This window comes from Pseudopipra pipra, chromosome 4 (genome assembly GCF_036250125.1).
Source record: "Pseudopipra pipra isolate bDixPip1 chromosome 4, bDixPip1.hap1, whole genome shotgun sequence".
NCBI lineage: Eukaryota > Metazoa > Chordata > Aves > Passeriformes > Pipridae > Pseudopipra > Pseudopipra pipra.
Genome location: NC_087552.1, coordinates 52,499,991 through 52,515,944, shown reverse-complemented (window position 1 = coordinate 52,515,944; position 15,954 = coordinate 52,499,991). Strand labels below are relative to the sequence as shown.

The 15,954-nt window shown below is 42.5% G+C and overlaps 1 protein-coding gene across 5 annotated transcripts in view; it reads right to left on the bottom strand.

Moving 5' to 3' along the window:
* The window catches only part of SMIM14 (small integral membrane protein 14), a 40,352-nt gene extending 30,785 nt beyond the window's left edge, over positions 1-9,567 (bottom strand). The window contains exons 1-2 of one of the 5 annotated variants that reach the window (XR_010430193.1): positions 8,357-9,567; positions 7,380-7,490 (exon numbers count right to left, since the gene is read on the bottom strand). The gene's annotated coding sequence lies outside the window, so the exon portion shown is untranslated. Of the gene's footprint in view, positions 1-7,379; positions 7,491-8,146; positions 8,288-8,356 lie in introns of those variants that run through there. The other 4 variants (XM_064652999.1, XR_010430192.1, XM_064652998.1 and 1 more) reach the window with 4 other exon arrangements.
* Positions 9,568-15,954: the final 6,387 nt, after the last annotated feature.

Below are 15,954 nucleotides of genomic sequence, written 5' to 3'. Positions count from 1 at the left end.
AAGTAAATATTGCCTTTAGTCTGAAACACTGCAACATTATACTTGGCTTTTTTACAATGTTAATTTTTAATCCCTTTTATTAACAATGCGAGAGAGGCTCTCCCATCATCTCTTTCACGCTTACACCTGCATCCTACTTTTACTGGAACAAATACTAGCACTTCCATTGGCTTCAGTGCACCAGGATCCAGGATCTGCATGGCCACAGATCTCTAGAGGACTACTGATAATCTTTTTCTACCAGGCCTCCTCCTGGACATAAAATTGAGTTTTCAGGACAAAAAACCCCCAACTGGCTGACTGGGCAGCAAAAGCAAAACAGCAGGCTATAAATGGTCCTGCCAGGAGGAGCGCTGCCACAGTAAAGTGTGGCTCCAATTACAGCTTTCTTCAGCTATTTGTCCCAGCTCAGATCATTCATTTAGCTTTTCTAGGGAAAAGAGCTGCAATGATTTTGATGGCCGATACCAAAGTGGGTTCCTAGACATTAGCAACATTTTCAGGGTATAAAGCAATCATCTCCACTCTCCTGATTTTGTATTTGAAAGCATCAGCATGTCTCCCTGGACTTCCAGCTGTAGCCTAATGAGTTGGCAAGTGTATTTTTGCACTACAACTTTTCTCAGGATAATTAACAAGATCTAAGATGAACTTTTCAATGCAGATTAAGCTAAGCCAGTTCCTTTCCTCGTGGAAAAGTCAGTGCTTAACCATGCACAGGGACAGCTGCAACTGGTGGTGCTCTTATTGATTTCAACAGACATCAAGTTGATACCAGTCAAATAGGAGCTTGAGACACCAATAGGAGCTCCACAAGAGAACTGCTTACATCCTGCTCAAGGCACACTAGTGGGTAACTTTTCTATCATCTGACAAATCACTTGGTAAGTAAACGACAAATTAATTTTCCAATGTCATCCATCTGGTGGTTCTTACAAATCCTAATATAACACAAAACAACTCCTTAAAAATAGGAGGAAAGCCAAAGAAACTAAGAAATGCCGAGCCAACCACTGAAGGATACTACTGTGACATGCTTTTGAGTAGGGACAGACTAAGAACTGAGAAGTGCTAAGGATCTTCCTGATATTTTTTTTCTGGTGGTCTCACAAGACTGCTGGAGCACTGGTACAACCCTTGTCCCCACAGTACAACTCTACTACTGTGTGACCACCACAACATTGTGAGCACTGCTGGACATTTTCACCCTTAAGTGGTCATTTGGAGTTGCTCAGAGTGGGTAAGGAAACTCTTCTGGTGACTCTGCCAACAGCACTAGCACCTAGAGCAGTGAAGAAGGAACCACAGCATGAAAACTTATAATTATGGTCAAAGCCCTTTCACAGCCAAGCATCACAACCCTTCTTGTAGTCAAGTGCATGAAAAAGTTCACACACTTTAAAGAGTGGCAGGATCTAATGAGAACCTGGCAGGAAACTTACTATTTTTGGCCTGGGCTAACCAAAGTTACAGGTATGCTGAGGTGCATCTGTTCAACACAGAATGGTATATCAGGGAAATGCAGAAGATGATGCAGAAGCTTCTTTCAGCTTAGTTAAATCCTGTCAGTGACAAGTACAACTCTCAGAGGATGAGAACCCACACATTAAAACCCCTCACTGTTCCAGTGCTGTTTCCCACCTTCCCTTTCATGGCCCACTATGCCCATGACCCCAGTATGTGAGGATAAAGAGAGGTTTCAGGCTCCAAAGGCAATAAGGCCAGTATCAGTGACCAAAACTGAATTCCCCAAGGGAGCTAATAAGACTCATCAAGATTAAAAAAAGCTATTTATTTATTCCCATGCAGGTGGCTTAACATTTCTTCTGGGCAAAACACTTAGAAAGGAGCTAATTATGCACATCCAGTCATGGACCAAAAAAGCAGTCCAACTATTTTAGAATTCATTTACTGATATTTCATAAAGAATGTTATTATCAAACTCCAGCTGTCAGCTTTGGTCATCCTTTTGTTAAAATGATGACATTTTTCTGGAAGAAAACTCTCAGAATATGAAAGCTAATTAAGAGAAGATGTCAATGACACAGAACATTGTCCAAAAATAATACCCTTTTTCTGCTAAATAAATGCTTCAGCTTCATTTTAACATTTATTTCTAGTGTAGGAGACCGTGACAATGGTCTAGGACAACAAAGTTATTCCTATTGTGCTGAGTGACTAATGGCTATTTAATAATTTTATTTCACATAGGTTAATGCAAAAGGGTGAGCTGTCCTCTGTAAAATTACTAAAATGTTGTATTTCAACCAGTGTACAGAGCAAACTGGGAGCCCTCTCCTGCAGTCATCAGTAAGGCAAGAACTCTCACTGACCTTCATGGGATCTTCCACTTGAGTAGTAAGTAGAAAAGCCAACTCCTAGGCAAATTTGCTTACTCTCCTGCTTTTGGTTACAGACTGCTGCACTGCTTGTTGGCATTACTCTTCCCATTCCCAAACAATTGCCCATCTCCTAAATTCAGCACCCGTGCAGCTGTATGAGCGATGCACTGCTGCTGGAAGCAACACACTCTGAGTCTGAAATCCCTGCTGAGAGCACCTCTGCACCAGTCCCGAGAGCACGCCCACGCCGTGCCACGCCAACCAGAGCCAAAGGCTTTTGTTGCAGTGCTTTGGCAGGCCTGATTCTGAACAAATGGCTACACATGGAAGAGGAGTAGGCCTTCCAGGGAGCAGACTTACTTTTGCAGGGAAACTAGAATAAAGAGTACTCCTTGCAGATGGAAAACAGAAGAGGTTTGCATCTCATGCCAGTCTCACCATGGGAGTAGAACAGAGAACCCAACTTTGCTGTAGGTTATCCCACCCTAGAAATGTTTTGCACTTAACTCTTGGGCTTCATAATACAAAACTAATAATTTAATTTAAAAGACTAAGTATAAAGAAAAGTATGCTTCTGTAACAAGCTTTATAAGCCATCTATAGAACAGTTCTGCTCTTGTTCCAAGATTTATGAATCAAGATATGTTCAAATGCATAAAAGCAACCTGAGAGCCCAAAGAGGAACCAACTTTAAGGGTCACCCAGCGAGGCTTGGGATTCAAACCCATGAGCAAATTACCAATAACAAATCCACTGCACCCCAGCGCAGCTGAGCTGTGACAACAGTCCCCACACATGCCCTTAGCCCATGGGAACTGTGAGTCAACATGACTTTGCTCAGCCTGTAAGAGAAAAAGGTTATGCTGAGACACTTCAGAGCTGCCCTGAGCTAATGCTGAGCACCCAGAGAGCTACTGCAGTTCAGGTGGCCTGCAATAACTCCTTATTTTGAACTATTTTTTTTTGAGGGTCAATCATTCAGGAATTTTTAGACATTTCATCTCTTTGCAAAACTAAACATTAAAAAAACCCCAAACTCTTATTCAATCCTTTACAAAAAATGTACAGTTTCAAAACAAATAAAAATGAAACCTTTTCCACTTTTCCACCATATTGAGCTAGCAAGTGCAGCCCTAAACCATGAGCTATGAAGTTTTTTGTTACTAGTTTAGTAAGAGTACAATTGTTTACACTATTAAATACCTTACTAAATCCTTAAAACTGCAAAAATACACTATTCCTTAATGTTACTTCAATCACATACAAACACAAAATTATACTGAAATTCTTTGGAATATTTTCATTATTTCTTTCTCCAGGGATGACATATGTTTCTAATAACTTGCCACTGAGCAAACAGATTTAGCAGGGTAGCAGCATGCTGAGAAAGATAGCAGGATTTTCAATTTTCAGATGAAAGCAGCTCTATTCCCTGGCAGCCCCACTCCTAACCCCTTTAGGCCAGATCAAATTTTATCTGAAGCTAGCGGGTGCCTGTCATCAAGTTCAGTGGAAGTTGAATCAGTTTTTCTACATACCTGCAGTAAACAATTTGAAGCTTATCAATTAGAATATTTTTAATCAGTACTTATACCAGAGGGAATCTGTAGCAATTAACAGGATTTCTGGACTTGGTTATTTACATATGTTTAGCTAAAAGACGACCCAGTTTTTACCAGAGAATAACATCCATCTAATTTAGCAGACTCACAGACTAGTTTAGATTCTCAAAAGGAAAGTGCTATGCAAATTATACGACTCTCCCCTGCACCTACTAGCAACGGATTTTCAAATCCATTACACTAATTTGCACAAGGAAAATCTATAGTACTGTTTCACAAGATCACGATTTGTTTGCCACACACATCTCACTTTCAGCTCTACAGTTTTACCACAGAAAATAAGGTATTTTTCATCTTTACACGCTTTTGCTCTAGGTACTATCTTGAAGATGAAGCATCCGACAATCTCCATGGCTCAAAAAAGTCTATGTCTAAGATTATTTCTACATTTCACAGAGCAATCTAATAAAAGGCTTACCTAGTATTTTCAAATAGGTGTGCTTAATCACAGGTGCCATCTGATCAATGTCACCTAGATATGAGGATGAGGAACCCCTAACAACATTTGCACAGGAGTTCTTGTTAAGCTAAGGCCACTCACACCGGGAAGCTTTCTTTCACGCTTGATTTAGTTCAACTGTTTGAAGAGCTAACTCACAACTTTCCTTCATATCTTCATGTAATTTCATTCAGACAGATGGTTTTTTTTCCCTAAATAACTTTTATATGTATCAAAATAGACAAACTATTTAACAAGTTCCCCAAAAACATTGCCTTGCTAAAAATAAAGATTTTATGATTAACTAACAGAAAATATATGAACGTTCATATGTGAATATATGAACAGAAAAGACCAAAACTCTAATACTAGAGGTCTGTATTTGACAAAGATTCAACAAATAGAGCATTGCAGGTGCTTATGTCACGTAAATGGTTGGTGCTACATTTGGTTTATTTTCTGATAAATATCCTGTCTTTCCTAGGAGAGCTCAGTCCTTTGGATCAGACATTTGTCTAGCAGCCTTATAAAGTACAAATGAAACTATATTTAGCTCCAGAAAGGCATGTTTTTAATGCATACAAAGCTGCAGTAGAACCAGAACTAATCTTAATAAGGAAAACTTTTATCAAGTGTAATTCTATCTGTTCCCACCCAAATGGGACTAATTTGTTCCATTATCTGTAAAAATACCAGTTAGACACTTTGACTAAAGCTTCTGAAGCATATCAGTTCAATTAATAACCATGCAAATGTACAACCACTCAATCATGTCAAGCGTCTTCAAATCTTTCATGAAAAGCCATATCAATCTTCACTAAGGGACCTCTTTCTTGCCCCAGCCTCAGCAAATACTGTGGAACAGGTGATGGGATGGAAAGAGGCAGATAGGACCACATTTCTCCACTGTACTGATAGCAAAAGCATGTTTTGTCAGCAGAAGTAAGATTAGCACAGCTAACACACACTGATCCTTCTCATATCCCTGACTGTATTCCTTCATAATTAGGAGCTAAGAAGTTTTTCTTCAAATGAGGCTCCTTGGGAACTGGGGAAGATAGCTATTGATGAATCAAGGCATACAAGCTGAAGGAGCTCTTCTGGGAAAATAATTCCTTTTTCTTTTTACCTGAACAAGGACTGCAAGATTCAGCTATGTGATACAGCCATAGAAAGTTTTCTTAGCTTCCACTGTACTTACAGAGGGCTTGAGAGCACTTGGATTTTCCAAGACATACTAGCATTTTGCAGAATCAGGTGCCTCATTAACAACTAGATGGATTTGTATGTATTGATGAATTGAATCTCTAACCTAAGAAGTTAAAACAGAAAGCTTGTTTACATCAAGTGTTAAGTGTATCAATAGCATATATGAAATTATATGTAGAGTGTGTAATAGCGTGTATGCAAAGGAGGCTCACAGGCTCTCAGAGTTTCTTCCCAAGCAGAATATAGGCAGATGACATCAATTTTTCTATGTATAAATGCATCTGCCAAAACATTTTTGTATTTGTTGCAATGAGTAATCTGATAAACACTCAAAACATACGGAGTAAGAATCTGAATCTTGGTATGGTCAGGGCACTGTAACCTTCTCCATTCACATGCATTTATGAGAAGAGAGGATCTTGCTACTTCCACTGTACTGGCCCTGTGAAGACTCGTGAGGTTGCTAGGTCAAATTCTGGTATGACAAACTTCAGCAGAGACAGAACTTGGTCTTTAGGAATGTACGTCAAGAAGCTAAAATACCTATGAGGGAAAATTCTGAAACACAAACATAGTTTTATTACACATCTCTTATGCAAATAACATTCACACACCACTGATTCTGAAGTCAAAATGTATGAAAGTAGGAAATGAGAAGTTAATAAACAAAACAGAAGTCAGTTAGAAACTTTCTCCAAACCCAAATACCAACCTTTTGAAAGCAGTACAATACTTAAAAATTATTAAAAACATAATACATTTTGAAATAATTTTTATGTAGACTACTTCTTTAACAATTATTTTATTATTCTTATTTTCCCCTTAGAACAAAAGAACATGGACTGCAGAATGTTGCCCATGTAACTGGGCCATGCAGTTTGGAATTTAATGGACTTGATTGCGATTTGTGTAAGGTGTTGCAAAATCATCACAATGTGCACAATATAAGGAATTTCATAGAACCTTTTCCATTATATTTATTTCTACAGTCAGCAAAATAATATCCAGCTAGGCTAAAAAAAGATCCACCCAGAGCTACAGAATTGCTACTCAGTTCTAAAGCAGACCCCCTGACTTACAGACCTGGGTGGGTCAGAAATGATTCCCCGCCTGCTAGAGAAGCACATGCAACAATACACTGCAGAATTACCAGTAACACATCCAGTATGACTTTACACTTATTTAGCTCCTTATACAAAAGGAACTTAAATCACTTAAAATACAGAACTCTATCACTCAAGAGTTAGGCAAATATTGTAAATCTTGTCTTTTATGAACAGCAAAAAGAACCAAAGACACTGGAATCGCCCACCTCAGTGGCAGGGGAAGTAACAGTGCTCAGAACTGAACTGACTAATGTCAGTAATGCTAACATTACAGCCACTTTTATTCTGCCAACTGTTTCTACCATTTCAAACTTTGCTGTCAACAACACAGTCGCTATTTAAAACCAAAGATTAATTTCTTTCATTTCATTAGGTCACAGGAATTGGATGGATCTATCAAGGATTTATTCTCTCTCACTGTATATAGAAGAAATAAGAAAGTAAAATTGATATCCCCCACTTCTGATTTTTTGAGCCGATGTCTGCTTCTGGAAAGGAACAGCAATGACTAAAGGTGGGTGGCACTCAAATAGCCAGGCATGTAAAGGCTTCTAATACATAACCCACTAATACTCACTAGAGATACAGACCTTCCCCAATAGGCACACTAACAACATTAACATAATACGCTATTAAGACCAAAAGAGTCAGATGTCCTCACCTCTAAAAAGCAGAGATGGTTTTCAACACTTTTCTTCGTGACTGAACATGGATGTTCAGTCAGTATTATCACACAAACAGCCTTCAATCTAAAAGGCAATCCTGAAGACACCTGACCAGAAAAACAAGTGTTCGCCAGGAAACAAGTTTTTGATGCAGATCGTGCACCGCATTCAGCAGAAGCAGTGGTTAGCTAAGGCCTCAGAACTGCCATGGAAGGCAGCTGCTGAGCTGCAGGGCAGGACAGCTGGGGAACCCAGCACGGTGACAGCAGCAGAGGAATGACCATATCTTGTCACCTCCAAGGCCAGTATACCCCTTCCCCACTGATTCCCTAGGAATCACATCTTGGAGCACACATATGAAGAGTTCCTGGCAGGAATTCTATCTTTAATTAATGGCAGTGTGACACTGTCCTTTTCCCGAGATTATCTTTCACAGGACATTGTTCCATTTCTCCCACTTCAGCTGCACTCTGTTTGAAAAGCGGGGAGCAGCCTGGAAGTACATACCCTGGTCTTAGCATGTCCCTTCCAGCTTCTTTCAAGAGTGAAAACTAAACCCCTTTGGCTCAAAGTATCAGACTGAGACCCTTAAAAAAAGCAACAAAACCCCACAAGAATCGACAGAAGAGTGCCACCTTGCACTAATAACCCCAACAACCAGAACAACCCAAATCAGAACAGCTGTTAGGACGTTTCTCTGCTTCGGAAAAAACGAGAGCTGCCTAGTCCCGAGCGGAGCGGCTTCGGGTCTCCTGATGTTTACCTTCCCGGGGACCCGGCGAAGCGCCGGCGGCGGGGACGTTTCTGCACTTCAACAGGCTGAAGTTGCCCCGCAGCCCCCACCGGGGGCTCTGCCGCCACTGCTGGCCCGCGCCGCGCCCGGGGGACGGGGGGTCGGGCGGGGATGTCCGCGCAAACCCTCGGCCGCCGCCAGCCCGCGCCCTCCCCGCCCCGCCGCGGCGCCCCCGCTCACCGTGCTCCGGCCGCCGTCAGGGAGGGCTGCGGGGCGGGGGCCGGGCGGGCAGGGGCGGCCCCGCGGCGCGGCCCCGCTGCTCGGGCCGGCTCACACGTCAGCCCTCGCCACGAGACCCGGATCTGCCGGATCCCGGCTCCCGGCGGCGCCGGGGCCGGGGCGGTGCCGCGCGTTCCCGCCCCCCGCGTCCGCCCCTCCGCCGGCACGGGAGCCCGAGCCCTGCTGCGGGCGGCGGCGGCTGCGGCTCGACCGCACGGTGCGGTCGCGGCGGGCCCGGGGGTGCGCGGCCGCGGGAGCCCGGCCAGCCGGGCGGGGGCAATTCCCGGCAGCGCGTCGGCCTTAAAATAAAGCTCCAGTAGCTCGCAGCTGAGAGGACGCGGAGACAGTGCCTGCTCCGGGGCCAGGTGTGCCGGCGGGCCTGCCGCAGCCCCCCACGGCCAGGGCTCCGTGCCCCCGTCACAGACACGGTCACTTCGGCCGCTTGCCCCTAGCCGTCCCCACCGAAGTACGAGGGAATCGACAGAGTAGTTTCTCATCTAGAAATCTAAAGCCTGTTAAGGAGCTCATGACTCACGGGCTTCTCAGCAATTAAAGCATCCCCCAAAATATGCATTTAGATGCTGTGGAATGAAATTAAAAAGGAAAATTTCAGATCATGGCTTCTCTGTCAGCCAGTTGTGTTTACCTGTGCCTGGCCAAGGATGGATGTTATGGAAAGATGGACCACATCTTGTCCTGGGAACAGTGATACCATGCAGTAATGCAGTTGGGATTCTACAGGGAAGAAAATCTTTTCCTCTAATATTTCAAAGGCTGGCTTACCTCCTCCAAGCCAGGAAACAAGGACAATACTACAATTACAGTGAGAAAAGAAGGTTGGATGGAAGTTGTGAGTGCTTTCAAGTTGATAACTCCTCGTGGCGCCAGTGCCACATATGACCCACGTATAACCCACACAGTCTCATATGACCCACATATGGGGCAAGCTTGGCTGTTCTCATTAGTATTTGCAGTTGTAATGGGACTTTTAAGCCTCCTTTCATGGCTACAGACTTTTTCCTGAAAGTTTTTTGCTAGTCTTTGGTGTCAGGCCTACGTTGCTCTGCCAAGTCTCGGGTGCATTGCCAGTTTGGCAGCCTTGCGCATCCAACCATCCTTGGTGTGCAGATCTACCTCTCTCCAAAAGACACAGGTAGGCTACCTCTGCTCAGTTAGGATATAAGCATTCCACTTCTTGAGAGGCAGCAGGCAGGCTACCTTTGTCTACCTGTGCCATGCAGTACTGACTTGCTGTGAATCTTGCCTTTCCCATATTTCAGCCCTTTCTCTTGTCTTAGCACCCAACTAACAAGTGGCAATACTGAAAAGGCAGGCAAGGCACTGACACAAAGCCAGGCCATCACACAAAACAGCTAAACTATGCAGGGCTTGTATCATCTTGTATACCTCAATCCAGTGAACTGAATCTCTGGTAGGGCACTAGGGATGCTAAAATTTATCTTTAATTTGGAAATATGGAACTACATCCCTACAATGTTTCCTGGGAGAACAGGTTTCTTGACAACCTGTCCAGGAGTTTAGACTGCAACTGGAACCATGAACATCAGCAACATCAAGGTACACTTGGCTTGAAGTGTACTTTGGCTGTTCTGGCCAAACACTGAGCTAGCCTAGACAATGGTGTCAGAGGGTAGTCACAGGCAGAATGATTAACTGTTAGCTGCATCCTTCCTCCCAGCTTTCCCTCAGCCATCCTCCTAACCCTTCACCAGGAACAAGCCACCTTCAAAACAAGCAGAGGCAGCTTCCCAACACCATTAAGCAGCCTTGCCAATATGTCTCATACACAGAGCACACAAGACTAGCCATTGTTCTAGAAAATGGATCTGAGATCCTGAAATCCTAAAACCAGACACAGCTTACCATTAGTCCTGGCTCAAACAAGAGAGGAGAGTAATGGCAACTACACAATAGCAGAGAGGAAGGTTCTTCCTGCCAAGCTGAGGCAGGAGTGCCGAACACTTCTATTTGCTTGCCAAACATTTCTATTTTCTTGCCAAACAGCTCTTGGACAAAGTCAAACAGCCTGCTGTTGCTAAAAGGGTGGCAAGCATACTTGGAACAACCATTGAAATTGAGAAGCAAGTCTCATAGTGATTGATTCTTGAGAACTGAATTTGAAAAATCCTAGAACTGGAAGGGCAAGACTAAGTGAGCTGGACCAGCAGCATCAGATTCCTTGTCAGCAATAATATGAGCCTGCAAAGAGTCTATAAAGGAGAGGCAGGAGCTCATGGTGATGACAACTGAGTGATGTACAAGAAAGCAGTATGCAATGATGGCACTTACAGCTATAGCTGTGACGTCTTCCTCTCTTTGAATCAAATGCAGCCTCTTCAACCCCTGGCGCATTACACCTTTCTGCCTCATTTGTCACATCGCCCCATTCAGGTAATGTCTGGTAATGTCTTGGAATTCTGCCTTGAAAAGGTGTGCAAGCAGCACTATCTGGGCAGCCAGCCCTCTAGGTGAGATACAACCTGCCCCTCCCTACTCTGGCTTCTTCACCTCACGTTGTTACTGCAAAGTTCTGCATATCTGTAAATAGTTTTACGTAACTGGTCTCAGTAAAAAGCTGAGGGTTTTTTTCAGTATTGTATTCTGCATTATTTGCACTGCCTTTTTGACATCAAAATAACAACTGTTTTCCTGATTATTTTTCTTTGTTCAACATATATGTTTCTACTGGCATTCTCGGAAATATAGGAAGACAAGGTGCCTAATGAAGGATGAAACTTTAGACAATGAACTGTCAAGGAAGAGGGGCAGGCAATAGGAGCTACAGAAAGTAGAAACCAAGAACAAGAGAAATAATGCATAAGCTTTTTGCTTTCAAATCAGCAAGAACATATACTTAAGCAAAAAGTAGCTGGGTATTTTGCATAAAAGATTTTGCCAGAGCATCCCTCAGAATTTGTCCCTCCTGGTTCCCACGGGCAAATGAACAAGCCATAGCAGGCACTGATTCTATCTCAGCTTCCTACTCCCAGGCTTCAGCCATCTGCTCCCCTTTATACTCACAAATTTAGCGCACGATACAGTAAAACAAGATCCTGATATGGAGGCTGTTTTCAGACTCACTCTATGAAGTCGCCTTTCTGGCAGTCAAACTATGATGAAAACAGTGATGACTTAGGATACTTTATGAACAGAGGCATGAGGTGCATTCAAAATCAGCTAGTAACAAGGACAGAATAGTAAATCCACTGATTTTGGCACACTAAAATAATTGTGCTGCCCACTGCCAAGCTAAAACTGTGAAAACATCTCTGCTTGAAGGGCAGAAGATGGTAATGTTCCTTCCACCAATAACCCTGTACAATGGAAGAAAGTGGGAGCTGAGCAAAACTTACTATGACATTCTCTACATCCACCATCTGACAGTAGTGTGGATTGGGCACTTTGTAAAGCAACAGGCAGATGTCACATTCCACATCACAGTGCTGGCTTCCAACTTTTCTACTCCAATAGGTGATGGAAAAGCAGGAATCATGCTGATGATCTAACTTGCCAAATAGTGGATGAGCTTGTTTCCAGATACCCAAGAACATTACTTTTCCCATTCTGAAGTTCTTTTTCTGCTGATGTTCTTCTCATCTTTGCTGCATAAGTGATGTCACTAGGCATTGCATTGCTGACATCCAGATACTCTGTGGAGTGGAAACTCTTCTTCTGCAATTAATGCAATTTTATCAGATCTGAAAAATTACCTAGAAATGGGGCAAATCCTCTTAATGTAACTCCTTTTCTGCTTCCTCTCTTCTTGTATGCAGTCCATAATGAGTAGATAATGCTATTCCCAGAAAAAGTATGGATGAAACTGCTGTAAATTTTGACACTGAAGAGCCAGTTGGAAGAGGTCTGCAGAATGGTGGAAAATGGTACCCAGGAAGTGGAAAGGAAAAGATCATAAAAATCCTTGTAGTAGCAAGGTAGGAGAGGCCTTTTGGTAGCAACACTGGGTTTTTTTGAAAGGGAAATCTAATTTTGGAAGAAGAAGCCAAGTCCTTTGGAAAGTTGCTCTTGCAAAAAATAATTTAAAAATAGAGGATTAAGTCCTGAACCACCGAATTGTTAATGATAACACTTGCTGCTAAAGATATACCATCTGAATTAGGCTGAAATGGCTCTGAAGTATTAGAACAGTAAGTTCTCAGTAACGATTTAAGTTAATGGTCCACTAAATTTCATTATGATGGATAATTATTCAGTCACTGTTGAGAGCATTATTTTGCAAATACTTCGGGAAATTCCCTCTAAAAATGTGGTCTCAATGAACCAACACTGGTATAAAAAAATTGGTTTTCCTCTGAAACAGAAACCATAATAGCAGCTGCGCAATTGTGGTGACCTTCTCGCAAAGGAAAGACGAGAAACAGTGTGAATGCTTCATAAGCAACTGTAGTTCACAGCCATAAACTTACCAGCAGCTAACATTGCTATATTCATCTGAAAATTGCTACCACTTGGGAAAAACACATCTCATGTCACCCTCTATGTTCAGAGCTATTTCAGCAGTCTCAAAATGCCTCTGAACACGAGTCAGAGTCCTCAACTGTTACAGTTCTCAAAGACTTGAAAAAAAAAATCCCTGTTCATTTCCAAGTGAACCTCTAATAGAAGCCATATCTAATAGATGAACAACAAGCTCAAAATGTGAGAGAGGAGATTTGACAAATATTAGGTGCAGAAGAAGATGTGAGAGAAGGAGATGAAAATAAGATCCCAAAGGATTTTTTTAACACTTTACTACATATAACTAAAAAGCAGCAATGAGTTAAATTTTCTGGTCAGGAGCTGAGAATTACTCTGATCTGAAATGGATATATGCAGTTTTGCAGTTAGTATTAAGCACTCAGTATATGACTGAAATTTAAGAGTAACCATCCATTAAAAAGCCAAGGCATTATTTACCAAGAAAAAAGAGATAACAAAAAGAGAAGACGTCACACATCACTGAGGAGGTGTATCAAAAGGCATAACTCTGCCAGTCAGTGCTTGGAGAGCAACATAAAACATGGCAGCATCTCTGTATGGACTACAGAGAACTAAAGCACATTGTTGGAAAAGAATCTGATCTGTTATCACTGTAAGCATAGTGATCTGATCTGGTTTCTGTAGCACATTCAATCATACTTTTTATTTCAGAAATCAGAACATGAGTATTGACAAGTGAACTAGAAATGACTGCTTTCTCAGCTGGGCAAGATCTCTATAGACATAATGCAAGGGTTTTAACTTGTGCACATTTGCTTTTGAGCAAATTTTGTTTGAGGATGTGGTATGATGCAGCTGGGTATTTGCTGTAGTATGTCAAGATGGTTGAAGAGGAGCTGTAAACCCTACAAGTGGGTTAGTATAAGAAAGAAAATTAGGCTTTACAAAACTTGACAGCACTGTCAGGTCAGGAAAAAAGAATTCTGTAGTATACCCTCAGCAAGTTTGCCAACACCACCAAGCTGAGTAGAGTGAACAACATGCTGGAGGGTAGGGATGCCTTCCAGAGGCACCTTGACCTTGACAGACTTGAGAGGTGGGTGTGTGTGAACCTTATCGAGTTCAACAAGGCCAAGCACAAGGTCCTGCACATGGATCAGGGCAATCCCAAGGACAAATACAGGCTGGGAGGGAAATGGATTGAGAGCAACTCTGCTGAGAAGGACTTGGGGGCACTGATGGATGAGAGGCTGGACATGAGCCAGCAATGTGCACTTGCAGCCCAGAAAGCCAATCGTATCCTGGGCTGCATCAAAAGAAGTGTGGTCTGTAGGTCAAGGGAGGTGATTTGCCCCTTCTACTCCGCTCTTATGACACCCCACCTGGAATACTTCATCCAGCTCTGAGGCCCCCAACATAAGAAGGACATGGAGCTGATGGAGTGAGTCCAGAGGAGGCCACGAGGATGATCAGAGGGATGGACCACCTCTCCTATGAGGAATGGCTGAGAGTTGGGGTTGTTCAGCTTGAAGAAAAGAAGGCTCTGGGGAGACTTTATTGTATCCTTCCCGTATCTAAAAGGAGCCTACAAGAAGGCTGGAAAGGGACTCTTTACAAGGGCTTTTTACAATAGCTTTATTAGCTATTAGGAAGAAATTCTTTACTGTGAGGGTGGTGAGGCACTGGAACAAGTTGTCCAGAGAAGCTGAGGCTGCCCCATTCCTGGAAGTGTTCAAGGCCAGGTTGAATGGGGCTCTGAGTAACCTGGTCTAGTGGAAGGTGTCCCCAATGGCAGGGGTTTGGAACTAAGTTATCATTAAGGTCCCTTACAACCCATTCTATGATTCTATTAAGCTCACATTTCACAATTTATAGATTTTGCAAAAACACCACACAGATTAAGGGAAACCATTTCAGTGTTTGAAAGTATGAATTTACATTTTCAGTGTTTAAATGTTCTTACCCTTTGTTAAGTGACTAAAGTAATTAGTGGACATAGATGACATCTCTAAAACTGAAGGTAATTCCTGAAAAAAAGGATGGAAAGATTTGAAGCCAAAGCTATATTATAGCAGAAGCCCAACTCCTCAGCAGTGAAACTACTGAGGGAGCCAGACCCTTCCCAGTGGTGCCTGGCGACAGAGCAAGAGCTGAACACAGGAAAACATTTCTTTACTCTGATGGTAATTGAACGCTGGTAGAGGCTGCCCAGAAAGGCTGTGGTGTCTCTGTCCTTAAAGATATTCAAGTGGACATGGTCCTGTTAGGCAACCTGCTCTGGCTGACCCTGCTTTAACAGGAAGAGTGGACCAGATGATCTCAGGAGGTCCCTTCCAACCTTGACTATGCTGTGATTATGTGATACTGTGCCACTCAAGAGGGAGCCCAGGAGCAGGTACACCGGCAAAGCACCTTCACTGCAATTTCAGAGGAAGTAAAATTATTTGGGATGAGTGATATCAAAATACAGGGATAGTACAACACCTAGAAATAACTCTGCAGCAAGTGTTAATATCTTTTATGTCTGCTCTGTGTTTGGGGAATGGACCAACAGTGTAACATCACAAAATTCCTAGGACTAAGAGTTAGAATCTGTAAAATCTTGAGAGGAAATCATACACCATGATTGACCACCTCCCAGCATGACTAACCTCTAATTGAGGAAAGAAGAATACAGTCTAGAATACTGTCTTTAAAAGCTGACTAGTACCAATTTACCATGTGATCTTTTTGCACTCTATTAGAAAGATGAGAAAGCTGTAATAGGGAATTTTATGTGATGGGTTCTACTTCACTGAAACTGCTATAATTGCTACCCTTCATTTGAGAAAAATGTACAAGACAAGAAACTCCTTACACCTAAACTAGATCTTTCACCTAAACAAAGGCTTATGCTACTACTGAAAAGAAAGACATAGAATAGTAGGGATTTTCTAGATACTGTTCTGTGACACATCGTGTGCCTGGCAGAGATCCACAGAGCAGAGAAATGGCTTGGATGTGCTGTGTTCAGGGAAACTGTACATTACTCAGTACAGACACTATTTGAGCCTTGTTTGTTTAACTTGACTTTATCCTCCATGTTCTCTAATAACTTACCA